The sequence below is a fragment of the Amblyraja radiata genome, chromosome 26 (assembly GCF_010909765.2).
Source record: "Amblyraja radiata isolate CabotCenter1 chromosome 26, sAmbRad1.1.pri, whole genome shotgun sequence".
Lineage (NCBI taxonomy): Eukaryota > Metazoa > Chordata > Chondrichthyes > Rajiformes > Rajidae > Amblyraja > Amblyraja radiata.
In genome coordinates, this window is record NC_045981.1 from 37,203,895 (window position 1) to 37,217,869 (window position 13,975).

At 49.6% G+C, this 13,975-nt stretch overlaps 1 long non-coding RNA gene across 1 annotated transcript; it reads left to right on the top strand.

Annotated features, from left to right (window-relative positions):
* The first annotated feature begins 8,258 nt into the window (after window positions 1–8,258).
* On the top strand, window positions 8,259–13,707 carry LOC116988169. Its single transcript, XR_004415876.1, has 3 exons — window positions 8,259–8,352; window positions 10,138–10,208; window positions 13,218–13,707. It is a non-coding gene; the product is annotated as an uncharacterized LOC116988169 (long non-coding RNA).
* The last annotated feature ends 268 nt before the right edge of the window (window positions 13,708–13,975 follow it).

Genomic DNA, 13,975 nt, shown 5'->3' on the forward strand with positions numbered 1-13,975 from the left:
GGATGCAGGAAGATTGCTCCCGATGTTGGGGAAGTCCAGGACAAGGGGTCACAGCTTAAGGATAAGGGGGAAATCCTTTAAAACCGAGATGAGGAACTTTTTTCACACAGAGAGTGGTGAATCTCTGGAACTCTCTGCCACAGAGGGTAGTCGAGGCCAGTTCATTGGCTATATTTAAGAGGGAGTTAGATGTGGCCCTTGTGGCTAAGGGGATCAGAGGGTATGGAGAGAAGGCAGGTACGGGATACTGAGTTGGATGATCAGCCATGATCATATTGAATGGCGGTGCAGGCTCGAAGGGCCGAATGGCCTACTCCTGCACCTATTTTCTATGTTTCTATGATCCTGTCACTTCTTTCCAAATGCGCTGCTATCACATCTTTAATAAATCGACTCCAGCATCTTCCGCATTACCGATGTAAGGCTAACTGGTCTATAATTCCCCGTTTTCTCTCTCCCTCCTTTCTTAAAAAGTGGAGTTACATTGGCTACCCTCCAGTCCACAGGAACTGATCCAGAATCGTGAGAACATTGGAAAATGATCACCAATGCATCCACGATTTCTAGGCCCATCTCCTTGAGTACTCGGGGATGCAGCCCATCAGGCCCTGGGGATTTATCTGCCTTCAGTCCCAACAGTTTACCTAGCACCATTTTCTGACTAATGTGAATTCCCTTCATTTCCTCCCTCCCACGAGATCCTCGGTCCCCTAGTATTTCCGGGAGATTGTGTCTTCCTTAGTGAACCGACAGAACCAAAGTACTCGTTTAACTGTTCTGTCATTTCCTTGTTTTCCATTATAAATTCACCTGTCTCTGATTGTAAGGGACCTACATTCGTCTTCACTACTCTTTTCCTGTTTTACATACCTAAAGAAAATTTTACAGTCAGTTTTTATATTCCCCGCAAGCTTTCTTTCATGCTCTTTTTTCCCCCTCTTACAGTAATCCAATATCCTGGCGGGGAGATTTGCAAAGGCTACTGGGGAGACTTTAAACTAGAACGGATGAGGGGAGGGACTCAAATAGAGAAAGCTAGTAGTCAGTGTGTGAGACAGGAGGCAGAGAAGGGAAGCACTCAGACCCAACATGTAGGGGAGAAAGAAAAAAAAGATAATAAACAGAGAATAAGAGGTGGTGGGTTTCTTAAATGTGTATATTTTAATGCTAGGAGCATTGTAAGAAAGGTGAATGAGCTTAGAGCCTGGATTGACACCTGGAAGTATGATGTTGCGGCGATCAGTGAAACATGGTTGCAGGAGGGCTGTGATTGCAAACTAAATATTCCCGGATATCGTTGCTTCAGGTGTGATAGAATTGGAGGGGCAAGAGGTGGAGGTGTTGCATTGCTTGTCAGGGAAGATATTACAGCAGTGCTTTGGCAGGATAGATTAGAGGGCTCGTCTAGGGTGGCTATTTTGGGTGGAACTGAGAAATGGGAAAGGTGTAGCAACACTTATAGGGGTGTATTATAGACCGCCTAATGGGGAGCGAGAATTGGAAGAGCAAATATGTAAGGAGATAGCAGATATTAGTAGTAAGCACAAGGTGGTGATTGTGGGAGATTTGAATTTTCCACACATAGACTGGGAAACACATTCTGTAAACGGGCTGGATAGTTTGGAGTTTGTAAAATGTGTGCAGGATAGTTTTTTGCAGCAATACATGGAGGTACCTACTAGAGAAGGGGCAGTGCTGGACCTCCTGTTAGGAAATGAGACAGGTCAGTTGACGGAGGTATGTGTTGAGGAGCACTTCGGGTCCAGTGATCACAATACAATTTCAATGTAATTATGGAGAGGGTCAGAACTGGACCTAGGGTTGAGATTTTTGATTGGAGAAAGGCTAACTTTGAGGAGATGTGAAAGGATTTATAAGGAGTGAATTGGGGGCATTTTGTTTTATGGGAAGGTAGTAGAGAAATGGAGGACATTTGAAGGTGAAATTTTAAGAGTACAGAATCTTTATGTCCCTGTTTGGTTGAAGGGAAATAGTAATAATTGGAAAAAGCCATGGTTTTCGAGGGAAATTGGACACTTGGTTCGGAAAAAGAGAGAGATCTACAATAATTATGGGCAGCATGGAGTAAATGAGGTGCTTGAGGAGTATAAGGAATGTAAAAAGAATCTTAAGAAAGAAATTAGAAAAGCTAAAAGAAGATATGAGGTTGCTTTGGCAAATAAGGTGAAAGTAAATCCAAAGGGTTTCTACAGCTATATTAATAGCAAAAGGATAACGAGGGATAAAATTGGTCCATTAGAGAGTCAGCGTGGACAGCTATCTGCAGAGCCAAAAGAGATGGTGGAGATATTGAACAATTTCTTTTCTTCGGTATTCACCAAGGAGAAGGATATTGAATTATGTGAGGTAAGGGAAACAAGTAGGGTAGCTATGGAAACTATGAGGATGAAAGAAGAGGAAGTACTGACACTTTTGAAAAATATAAATGTGGATAAGTCTCCAGGTCCTGACAGGATATTCCCTCAGACATTCAGGGAAGTTAGTGTAGAAATAGCAGGGGCTATGACAGAAATATTTCAAATGTCATTAGAAACGGGAATGGTGCTGGAGGATTGGCATACTGCGCATGTTGTTCCATTGTTTAAAAAGGGTTCTAAGAGTAAACCTAGCAATTATAGACCTGTTAGTTTGATGTCAGTGGTGGGCAAATTAATGGAAAGGATACTTAGAGATAATATATATAATCATCTGGATAAACAGGGTCTGATTAGGAACAGTCAACATGGATTTATGCCTGGAAGGTCATGTTTGACTAATTTTCTTGAATTATTTGAAGAGGTTACTAGGGAAATTGATGATTTCTATATGGTGGATGTTGTCTATATGGACTTCAATAAGGCCTTTGACAAGGTTCCACATGGAAGGTTGGTTAAGAAGGTTCAATTGTTGGGTATTAATAGTGGAGTAGCAAGATGGATTCAACTGTGGCTGAATGGGAGATACCAGAGAGTAATGGTGGATAACTGTTTGTCAGGTTGGAGGCCGGTGACTAGTGGGGTGCCTCAGGGATCTGTGTTGGGTCCACTGTTGTTTGTCATATACATCAATGATCTGGATGATGGTGTGGTAAATTGGATTAGTAAGTATGCAGATGATACTAAGATAGGTGATGTTGTGGATAATGAAGTAGATTTTCAAAGTCTACAGAGAGATTTAGGCCATTTGGAAGAGTGGGCTGAAAGATGGCAGATGGAGTTTAATGCTGATAAGTGTGACGTGCTACATCTTGGCAGGACAAATCAAAATATGACGTACATGGTGAATGGTAGCGAATTGAGGAATGCTGTTGAACAGAGGGATCCAGCAATAACTGTACATCATTCCCTGAAGGTGGAATCTCATGTAGATAGGGTGGTAAAGAAAGTTTTTGGTCTGCTGGCCTTTATAAATCAGAGCATTGATTATAGAAGTTGGGATATAATGTTAAAATTGTACAAGGCATTGGTGAGGCCAATTCTGGAATATGGTGTATAATTCTGGTCGCCAAATTATAGGAAAGATGTCAACAAATTAGAGAGAGTACAGAGGAAATTTACTAGAATGTTGCCAGGGTTTCAGCACCTAAGTTACAGAGAAAGGTTGAACAAGTTAGGTCTTTATTCTTTGGAGCGCAGAAGGTTAAGGGGGGACTTGATAGAGGTCTTTAAAATGATGAGAGGGATAGACAGAGTTGACGTGGATAAGCTTTTTCCATTGAGAGTAGGGAAGATTCAAACAAGAGGACATGAATTGAGAATTAAGGGACAGAAGTTTAGGGGTAACATGAGGGGGAACTTCTTTACTCAGAGAGTGGTAGCTGTGTGGAATGAGCTTCCAGTGGAAGTGGTGGAGGCAGGTTCGATTTTATCATTTAAAAATAAATTGGATAGTTATATGGACGGGAAAGGAATGGAGGGTTATGGTCTGAGTGCAGGTAGATGGGACTAGGTGAGAGTAAGTGTTCGGCACGGATTAGAAGGGCCGAGATGGCCTGTTTCCGTGCTGTAATTGTTATATGGTTATAATTAACGCCTTTGTCCTCCTCTGAGTTCTAAATTTCTCCCAGTGGTTTGCCGCTTCTTCTAGCCAATTTATATACCTCTTCCTTGGATTTAACACTATCCTTGACTTCCCTCGTCAGCCACGGTTGAGCCATCTTCCCAGTTTTTCTTTGCAAAAAATTTATCCATGTGGTCTTTAAATCTTTGCCATAGCATCTCCACTGTCAACCCTTTAAGTATAATTTCCCAGACGGTTATAGCCAATTCCCGTCTCATACCTTCAAAGTCTCCTTTCTTCAAGTTCAGGACCCTAGCCTCTGAATTAACCATGTCACTCTCCATCCTAATGCAGAATTCCACTATATTATGGTCATTGTTGCCCAAGGGGCCTTGCACAACAAGATCGCTAACTAATCCTTCTTCATTACCCAATACCCAGTCTAGGATGGCCTGCCCTCTAGTCGGTTCCTCTACATATTGGTTTAAAAACCCATCCCGTATACATTTCAGGAAATCCTCCTCCTCCTCCGCACTGTTACCAATTTGGTTGGCCCAATATATATGTAGATTAAAGCCACCCATGATAACTGCTGTACCTTTGTTACACACATCCCTAATTTCCTGCTTGATGCTACCCCCATACCCCAACCTCACTACAGCTGCTTGGTGGTCTGTACACAACTCAAACAAGCGTTTTCTGCCCTTGGCTATTTCGCAGTTCTACCCATACCAGTTCTACAGCATCCAAGCTAATGTCTCTCTTTGCCATTGGGATTTGCCCTTCATAAAGTTACCCCTTCTGATTGAGAAACACTTGGAAGGTTTTTGTGGAGGACTGCATCCCAACAAAAACCTTCCAAGTGTTTCTCAATCAGAAGCCTTGGATGAACTATGAGATCCACATTCTTCTGAAGACCAGACACCGGGCATTCATATGCGAAGATACAAAGGTCTACAAGAAGTCCAGATATGACCTTGGTAAGGCCATCAAAAAGGCCAAAGGGACTTTTGCTCCAAGCTGGAGGATGAGACGGATGTTCAGCAACTGTGGCAGGGTTTGAATGACATCACTTCCTACAAGGCGCAATCAGGAGGCAGCTCAAATGTCAGCGAAGCATCACTCCCTGATGAGCTCAATGCGTTCTACGCACACTTTGATAGGGAGAATACTGACATGCCTTCCCGAGCCCCCATTCACCGTGATGGTATTTCTGTCAGTCACAGAGGTCCACATCAGAAAATCCTTCAGAGGGGTGAACCCTCGGAAAGCGCCTGGACCTGATGGTATACCCGGTCGTGTTCTAAAATCCTGTGCGGACCAACTGGCTGGAGTTTTTACACACATTTTCAACCTCTCACTTATGAGGTCTGAGGTTCCCACCTGCTTTAAAAGGGCATCAATTTTACCGGTGCCCAAGAAGAGTAAGGTGACGTGCCTCAATGACTATCGACCAGTGGCACTAACGTCTGTGGTGATGAAGTGCTTTGAGAGGCTGATCATGGCGCAAATCAACTCCTACCTCGACAAAAACCTGGACCCACTGCAGTTCGCTTACCGCCACAACAGATCAACGGTGGATGCGATCTTGCTGGCTCTCCACTCCGCTCTGGACCACTTGGACAACAAAAACTCATATGTCAGGCTGTTATTCATTGACTACAGCTTGGCATTTAATACAATCAGCCCCTCCAAGCTGATTACCAAGCTCTCAGAACTGGGTCTCTGCGCATCCCTCTGCAATTGGATCCTCGACTTCCTCATTCACAGACCACAGTCTGTTCATATTGGTGGAAATGTGTCAGCCTCAATAACAATCAGCACGGGAGCACCTCAAGGCTGCGTGCTCAGCCCCCTGCTGTACTCACTCTATACTCATGACTGCGTAGCCGGTCATAGTGCAAACTCCATCATCAAGTTCGCCGACGACACCACTGTTGTGGGAGGTATCAGCGATGGAGACGAGTCAGAGTATAGAAGTGAGATCGACCGATTGACCAAATGGTGCCAGCACAATAACCTGACTCTCAACACCAGCAAAACCAAGGAACTGATTGTGGACTTTGGAAGAGGTAGGATAGGGACCCCCAATCCTGTTTATATCAACGGGTCGATGATGGAGAGGGTCAAGAGCTTCAAATTCCTGGGCGTGCATATTTCCGAAGATCTCTCCAGAACACTGATGAAATGATAAAGGAAGCAAATCAGCACCTCTACTTCCTGAGAAGATTACGGAGAGTCGGTATGTCAAGGAGGACTCTCGAACTTCTACAGGTGCACAGTAGAAAGCATGCTGACTGGTTGCATCGTGGCTTGGTTCGGCAACTTGAGCGCAAAGGAGCGGGAAAGACTACAAAATGTTGTAAACACTGCCCAGTCCATCGGCTCTACCCTCCCTACCATCGAGGGGATCTACCACAGTCGCTGCCTCAAAAAGGCTGCCAGCATCATGAAAGACCCACACCATCCTGGCCACACACTCATCTCTCCGATGTCTTCAGGTACAAGGTACAGGAGCCTGAAAACTGCAACATCCAGGTTCAGGAACAGCTACTTCCCCACAGCCATCAGACGATTAAACTCAACTCAAACAAAAACCTGAATAATAGCCGATTGCACTTTACATGCTTATTTATGTGTGTGTATAGGGTGATTTCACGAAAGGTCACTGGAGCGTAAATCCCCACTCACGTGACCGAAAATTTTAACTGGGGGACAAGCGTCACTTCCGGTACATGTTAGTGGATGGGAAAACACGCACTTTCACACCCGTTAAAAACATCGAAAACGGCCAGGTTTTGAGCTGCAATTTACGGAGCCGGTCGGGGTGACCGTGAGGCACAGCTACCTAAATTTACAGTCCAAAAAAAAGATAGAAACTAAGGTAAATACAAGAGCGAGCTGAAGGTGTAAACAAGGCGGAAGTGCTAGCGGACTTTTTTCTTGGAGATTTAAAGATCCAAAATATCGGGAATTATCGCGTTTGCTCGCTGCATTTCATCAAAAGTGGCATTATTGACTTTTTTATCTTTATTCATTTGTTATATGAAAAGTTTTAAAAGTTAGAAATCCATCAGTAAAATTGCAAAATCGCCCATGGTTCTCAGGTGGGTTTTAACATGCAAAATGAAAATGCTTCTGAAGCTCCATTTACCATTTAAATAATCGTAAACTTGCATCTCAGCAAAATTGATTTCCAAACGCATTGAGAGTTTACGATTATTTAAATGGTAAATGGAGCTTCAGAAGCGTTTTCATTTTGCATGTTAAAACCCACCCGAGAACCATGGGCGGTTTTGCAATTTTACTGACGGATTTCTAACTTTTAATACTTTTCATATAACAAATGAATAAAGATAAAAAGTCAATAATGCCACTTTTGATGAAATGCAGCGAGCAAACGCGATAATTCCCGATATTTTGGATCTTTAAATCTCCAAGAAAAAAGTCCGCTAGCACTTCCGCCTTGTTTACACCTTCAGCTCGCTCTTGTATTTACCTTAGTTTCTATCTTTTTTTTGGACTGTAAATTTAGGTAGCTGTTCCTCACGGTCACCCCGACCGGCTCCGTAAATTGCAGCTCAAAACCTGGCCGTTTTCGATGTTTTTAACGGGTGTGAAAGTGCGTGTTTTCCCATCCACTAACATGTACCGGAAGTGACGCTTGTCCCCCAGTTAAAATTTTCGGTCACGTGAGGGGGGATTTACGCTCCAGTGACCTTTCGTGAAATCACCCTATACATATATTCAATGGTATATGGCCACACTGATCTGTTCTGTATTTATTTATTCCTACAATATTCTGTTGTGCTGAAAGCAAAGCAAGAATTTCATTGTCCTATCTGGGACACATGACAATAAACTCTCTTGAACTTGAACTTGAACTTGATAAATCCATGCTGACTTTGACCGATCCTGTCACTGCTTTCCAAATGCGCTTCCAAATGTTCTTTAGAAGATTCCTCAATTTCCAGCCCGGGTAACTAATTTGATTTAAAACAACAAAGTGCTGGAGGAACTCATAGGGTCGGGCAGCGTATGTGGAGGGAATTGACAAACGGCGTTTTGGGTCGAACATTTTCTTTAGACTGATTTGATTTGTTCAGATTAGATTAAAGTTACCCATCATTACCTGGTTACCACGTTGCACGTATCCACGCGAGCCATCCCTCTCAGCCCCCCCCCCCCCTCACCTCCCCCCCTCTCAGCCCCCCCCCCCCCCCCCCCCACGCTCGCGCTGTCAGTAACCGTCACCCTGACCCCGCCCCCACCCAGTATGTGCACCACGGTGATGGCGCTGGGCGCGCTCATGCTCTTCCTGCGGCGACGCTTCTGCAGCCGCGTGCAGCCCGTGTAAGGACCCCGGACCCCCCCCCCCCCCCCCCCCCCCCCTCACTCCTCACCCTGACATCTCTTCCATCACCCTGGACCCGGACCCATATTTCCCTCGCAAACCCAACTGCCTTTGAAATCCACTCCCTGTCAAAACCGAACCCCTCAAAAAGAGCCCACCTAAACCCCAACTCACCCACCCCCCCCCACCCTCTCCTAACCCCCCACCCCCGGCCCTGCCCCCACCCTCTCCTAACCCCCACCCCCACCCCCGGCCCCACCCCCCCCCCCACCCCCGGTCCAGCCCCCGGCCCTGCCCCCAGCCCCCACCCTCTCCTACCCCCGGCCCTGCCCCCTGCCCCCAGCCTCTCCTAACCCCCCCCCCCACCCTGCCCCCAGCCCCCAGCCCCCACCCTCTCCTACCCCCCCCAGCCCCCACCCTCTCCTACCCCCCCAGCCCCCACCATCTCCTACCCCCCCCATCCCCGGCCCTGCCCCCACCTCTCCTAACCCCCCCCCCACACCTGCCCCCAGCCCCAGCCCCCACCCTCTCCTACCCCCCCAGCCCCCACCCTCTCCTACCCCCCCAGCCCCCGGCCCTGCCCCCAGCCTCCCCTAACCCCCCCCCCCCCACCCTGCCCCCAGCCCTCACCCTCTCCTAACCCCCCCCCCCACCCTGCCCCCAGCCCCCACCCTCTCCTGCCCCCAGCCCCCACCCTCTCCTAACCCCCACCCCCACCCCCGGCCCTACCCCCCCCACCCCTGGTCCAGCCCCCGGCCCTACCCCCAGCCCCCAGCCCCCACCCTCTCCTACCCCCCCAGCCCCCACCCTCTCCTACCCCGCCCTGCCCCCAGCCCCCACCCTCTCCTACCCCCCCACCCCAGGCCCTGCCCCCAGCCCCCAGCCTCTCCTAACCCCCCCCCCCCCCACCCTGCCCCCAGCCCCCAGCCCCCACCCTCTCCTACCCCCCCAGCCCCCACCCTCTCCTACCCCCCCAGCCCCCGGCCCTGCCCCCAGCCCCCCCCCTCCCCTCCCCCGGCCCTGCCCCCAGCCCCCAGCCTCTCCTAACCCCCCCCCCCCCCACCCTGCCCCCCAGCCCCCACCCTCTCCTACCCCCGGCCCTGCCCCCAGCCCCCACCCTCTCCTACCCCCGGCCCTGCCCCCAGCCCCCAGCCTCTCCTAACCCCGCCCCACCCTGTCCCCAGCCCCCAGCCCCCAGCCCCCACCCTCTCCTACCCCCCCAGCCCCCACCCTCTCCTACCCCCGGCCCTGCCCCCAGCCCCCACCCTCTCCTACCCCCCCACCCCAGGCCCTGCCCCCAGCCCCCCAGCCTCTCCTAACCCCCCCCCCCCACCCTGCCCCCAGCCCCCAGCCCCCACCCTCTCCTACCCCCCCAGCCCCCACCCTCTCCTACCCCCCCAGCCCCCGGCCCTGCCCCCAGCCCCCACCCTCTCCTACCCCGGCCCTGCCCCCAGCCCCCAGCCTCTCCTAACCCCCCCCCCCCACGACCCTGCCCCCAGCCCCCACCCTCTCCTACCCCCGGCCCTGCCCCCAGCCCCCAGCCCTCTCCTACCCCCCCCGGCCCCCTGCCCCCAGTCCCCCACCCTCTCCTACCCCCGGCCCTGCCCCCAGCCCCCACCCTCTCCTACCCCCGGCCCTGCCCCCAGCCCCCAGCCCCCAGCCTCTCCTAACCCCGCCCCACCCTGTCCCCAGCCCCCAGCCCCCAGCCCCCACCCACCACCCTCTCCTACCCCAGCCACCTCTCGGCCCTACCCCAACTGACGTGCTTTGCGGCCTCTCCACAGCCTCGTTAATGGAGAGGACGGACACACCGCCGATTCACAGAGATGTGGAGCAGAGTCATCGGTGTGCAGGGGTCAGTGTGAAAGTAGTATGTTGGAGTGTGATCAGGGTGGGGGAGAAATCAGGATGGGAGATGGTGTTATGCTGGGGGGGGGGGGGTCAGGCTAGACGCAGAAGGGGACCTGGTAGAGTGGGGCGTGGGGGGGATGGGTCAGCCTTTGGACACTGGAGGGTGTTGGGGTCAGGTTGGGCGCAAGGAGTGGGTGGGGTGGGGCATAGCGAGGGCAGATTGGGTGTTGGGGTATCAGGTCGCCTGCAGGGAGGGGGGGGGGGGGAGAGGTTAGGTGAAGGGAGGGATGCGGGGTCGGGAGAGGCGCGGGGGGGCAGGTTAGGTGAACGGGTGGTGGGGTGCTCGGGTCAGACACTAGGAAGGAACGGTGAGGTCAGGGTGTAGGGCTGACACCGGGAAGGTGGGGTGGGGTCACCTGTGGGGTCATATGTGGGGGTGGGGTCACGTGTGGGGTGGGGTCATGTGGGAGGGTGGGGGTTGGGCACAGGGAAATCAACGTCGTCAGGGTTGTCTCGTTGCGAGCAGGGAGTAGGTAGTGGGGTCTCGGGTGCAGTAGGGGTTCGGTACAGGGAGGGTAGTGCGGAGCAGGTTGGTAGGATTGGATCAAGTGCAGGTGGTTTGGTGGTAATGGGTTGAGTGCAGGGTGGGGTGGGTGCCGGCAGGCAGGATATGATGGGGTGGGGTGCTCAGTCTGATGCTCGGGCTGCAGGAGGGAGAGAGCAGGAGGCAGAGAGCAGGCACTATGCGTAGGACCAGATTGTGTCTGACAGCACTGTTGTGTTGGATGGTAGAGGGAACTGAGAGTGAATCTCAGCAGCAATGACCAGGATGGGTCAGGGCTGCACATGAGCCCAGCCAGGCAGGCTGTTTGTTTACTGAGTACAAGGGTAGGATGTGGGGTATCATCGAGGCAGATCGACACAGACTGCTTGGATTCAGTGGAATGCTGCCTGATCCCAGGGAGTACAAAGACTGTGGGGAGAAGTGCCTTCTCGTCCTTGTCCTCCGAGCTCACCCTCACTCACAGTTTAGTGGCGGCTCCAAACTGGGAGAATTACATTTAATCCACTTATTATTTCACTCAGAGGGTAGTCCGTATCTGGAAGGAACTGCCAGAGGAAGCTATGGAAGCAGATGTAATTATGACTTTGAAAATACATTTGGACATATATATGGGTAGGAGGGGTTTAGAGGGAGATGAATCAAATGAGGCAAGCCCAGAATGCCAACTTGGTCAACATGGACAAGGTGGGCCGAAGCGACTGTTTCTATGCTGTACAGCACTATGACTCTATCTGAGGTTACAGCCAAGTTGACTGTTCTCAGATGACAGTCGGAAGTATGAGCTGGTAACCTCCTCTTGCTCCTAGTTCTCATATTCACATGAGCTAGTATTCCACTGTAGACAATCTCTTGTCCATCTAACTTGGATGGAGTCGCTTTATTGCTTGGGTAGGGGAGAATCATCTTTAGAATCTTGCATCTTTAGAAATTTGCTGAGGTTAGTGAATAGTGCACAAAACTCAAGAACTTGTTCACTTGGGTTGGAAATAGATTGCTAGGTGGAAGAGAATGGAAATGCGAGTGAGGTGAGAGCAATGATGATACCCAGGAGTCTCTACTAGTCCTCATATTCCTTGATGATTTGGTTGAAGGAATAGAGAGCTGTAGACTTTGGGTTCGGTGGCATGGTGACCTGTGAAAGAAAGTTGCAGTAGTGAATGGGCAAATCTGTGGCAAGTTCAGGTTAATGAGTCCAAGTGTGAGCTCATCAACGCAGCTCCCAAGGAAGAAGGTCAATGCTTTAGTGAGAGACAAAGGATGTTACAATGGATGTCAGGCACTGGCACCTTTCACCAGCACGAGGGGATTATGTACATCTGGACAGAGCTCGTCAAACTGCATTTGGTGAACATGGGGCAATTATCCCCGAGGATAGAGGGGGCCCTGGAGAGAGAAGCAACAGAAACACCAGGCACTCGGGCTGAATGAGTTAAACTGTGAAGGCGAGTTGCAGACTGGAGTAATTATAAATGATTACACAGCTCCCATGTCATGCCCACAAGACTACTCTGTCAAGCACCCCATAGCTATCAAGAGTCTCCAGTCTCTTGTGTCGTAATCTGATGAAGGTCTGTCAGTTTTGGTGGCAAAAACAGGAAAGCATCTAAATGGTGGCCGACTAGGAAAAGGGGAGATGCAGCGAGACCTGGGTGTCATGGTACACCAGTCATTGAAAGTGGGCATGCAGGTGCAGCAGGCAGTGAAGAAAGCGAATGGTATGTTAGCTTTCATAGCAAAAGGATCTGAGTATAGGAGCAGGGAGGTTCTACTGCAGTTGTACAGGGTCTTGGTGAGACCACACCTGGAGTATTGCGTACAGTTTTGGTCTCCAAATCTGAGGAAGGACATTATTGCCATAGAGGGAGTGCAGAGAAGGTTCACCAGACTGATTCCTGGGATGTCAGGACTGTCTTATGAAGAAAGACTGGATAGACTTGGTTTATACTCTAGAATTTAGGAGATTGAGAGGGGATCTTATAGAAACTTACAAAATTCTAAAGGGGTTGGACAGGCTAGATGCAGGAAGATTGCTCCCGATGTTGGGGGAAGTCCAGGACAAGGGGTCACAGCTTAAGGATAAGGGGGAAATCCTTTAAAACCGAGATGAGAAGAACCTTTTTCACACAGAGAGTGGTGAATCTCTGGAACTCCCTGCCACAGAGGGTAGTCGAGGCCAGTTCATTGGCTATATTTAAGAGGGAGTTAGATGTGGCCCTTGTGGCTAAGGGGATCAGAGGGTATGGAGAGAAGGCAGGTACGGGATACTGAGTTGGATGATCAGCCATGATCATATTGAATGGTGGTGCAGGCTCGAAGGGCCGAATGGCCTACTCCTGCACCTAATTTCTATGTTTCTATGTTTCTATGTTTAAGACATCTGGGGGGTTGGTGCTTTGTTTTCCTACTTCAAATAACCTGGATTATTATATTGTTTGTATTCTTTTGCAGGAGGCCTCTGAAGAGTTAGTTTTTGTGATGTCCCAGATGGACTCAGCAGAACTATGCTTTGTTTAGAGCCACGATGAGCCACATTGAGTCAGATCGCACCGCACTAAACTCGTTCCGTTGGCCCACCAGTACTCCAGATACACAGTATAACTGACAATCAAGTCTGTCTTTGAGGAATCATTGATGGTTGGTCATTGTCCAAAGTGAAGTGGTTCTGACAGCATAATATTGGGATCAGAGACCCAGAGTTACACAGCTTAATATAGCCACCCACTCGCACTAATGCTACCCACAACTCATTTGATTCTCTCTACATTGTCATCAATTGCCTCCCAGATTCTACCCCTCACTCATACACACAGGGTAATGTACAGTGGGCAATTAACCGACTAAACAGCAATAAAAGTTTCCACAGGTGATGGAAAGACTAGGTGCTGAGAGCTCTCTTATACCTGCATTAGGGAGGCAATTATTATGCACCTGAACAATTACAAACAGCTGTGTAGCCATGTGTCCCAAACATTATGGTGTCCTGAAATGGGGGGACTGTATAAACACAGCTGTAATTTCTATATGGTGAAATCAAAATGTATAAAAATATCCTTTAATAAAATCTGACAATGTGCACTTTAACCACATGTGATTTTTTTCTATTACAAATCTCAAATTGTGGAGTACAGAGGCAAATAAATAAATGATGGGGACTATGTAGGAGGAAACGAGTTCCTGGAAAAACCCACAGGGTCACTGAAAAAATG